The 1,673-nt window shown below is 43.2% G+C and overlaps 1 pseudogene across 1 annotated transcript; it reads left to right on the plus strand.

The window, feature by feature from the left end:
• The first annotated feature begins 431 nt into the window (after positions 1 to 431).
• LOC311591915 (galectin-3-like) lies at positions 432 to 1,141 on the plus strand (annotated as a pseudogene). Its single transcript has one exon. The product of its transcript is annotated as a galectin-3-like (transcript).
• The last annotated feature ends 532 nt before the right edge of the window (positions 1,142 to 1,673 follow it).

Raw genomic sequence — 1,673 nt, forward strand, 5'->3', positions numbered from 1 at the left:
GATTACACCTGACTTCTCAACAGACATCCTAAAAACCAAAAGGACCTAAACAGATGTCTTGAAGATTCTAAAAGGCCACAGATGTCAGCCCAGACTACTACCCAGCAAACTTTCTGCTACCTTAGATGGGGAAAACAAGATGTTATGTGTCAAAACCAAAGTTAAGCATTATCTGCCCATAAGCAGAGCCCTACAGAAGATACTAGAAGGAAAACCTCAACCCAAGGAAGTTAACTACACCCAAGAAAACACAGGAAATAAATAACTTCACAACAGCAGAACCAAAAGAAAAAAAGCACACATACACACACACACACACACACACACACACACACACACACACACTACGACCACCACCATCAAAATAACAATAACAAACAATCGTTGGTCAGACAGCTAGCAGAGTGTCTGGTAGAGCACTGACCAGGAAAATGGCTGACACTGTTTCACTTAATGACACCTTAGCTGGCTCTGAAAACCCAAACCTCAAGGACGGCCTGCAACATGGGGGAACCAGCCTGGGGCAGGGGGCTACCCAAGACATTCTTCTCCAGGGGCTTATCCTGAGAAGGCTCCTCCTAGTGCCTGCCCTGGCCCAACTTTTTCTGGAGTTTACCCTGGCCCAACTGCCCCCGAAGCTTATCCCAGACCTCCTTGCACCTGGAACCTTCCCTGTGCAACCTAGAAGACCCAGAACCTACCCTACTGGTCCTGAGGCCTATCCTGCTGCTGGCCCTTATGGTGGCCCTGCTAGACCACTGGCAGAATGCCCTATGATCTGCCCTTGCCTGGAGGATTCATGCCTCACATGCTGACCACAGTCACGGGCACAGTGAAGCCCAAGGCACACAGGATGACTCTAGATTTCACTTCAACCCCTGCTTAAATGAAAACAACAAAAGAGTTATTGTGTATAACACCAAGCAGAACAGTAACTAGGAAATGGAAGAGAGACAGCCTGCTTTTCCCATCTGAAAGTGGCAAGGCATTCAAAATTCAAGTACTGGCTGAAGCTGACCGCTTCAAGGTTGCATCCAATGATTCTCATGTGCTACAGTAGAATCATTGGATGAAAAACCTCAGGTAGCTAGGGATCTCTGGTGTCATAACCATCACCAGTATTTCACACACTATGATCTAATTCAAAAGGGGTGGCACCTAAAACTGGATCTGTGCTCACTGAGAGTGAAAAACCTCACATTTATCCCTCTTCATCCTTCTTCCATTTAATAAAGATTCTCATGCTGAAAAAAAAATCTTTGGTCATTAATATCTCTCAACATCAGTGGACTAAATTCCCAAGTAAAAAGACACAGGCTAATGGAATGGATACAAAAACAAGATCCATCATTCTGTCACATGCAAGAAACACACCTCAGCATCAAAGATAGACATTACCTCAGAGTAAAGGGCTAGATAAAGATTTTTTTAAGCAAACAGATCCAAGAAGCAAACTGGAGTAGCTATTCTAATATATAATAAAAGAGACTTTCAACCAAAATTAATCAAAAGAGATAGGGAAAGCACTTCATACCCATCAAATGAAATATCCACTAAGATGACATCTCAAGTCTGAATATTTATGCTCCAAATACAAGGGCACCCACATTTGTAAAAGAAATATTGCTGAATTTTAAATCACACATCAAACCCTACAAGAGTGGAAGACTTCA

This window comes from Acomys minous (genome assembly GCF_964271855.1).
Source record: "Acomys minous genome assembly, chromosome: 1".
NCBI lineage: Eukaryota > Metazoa > Chordata > Mammalia > Rodentia > Muridae > Acomys > Acomys minous.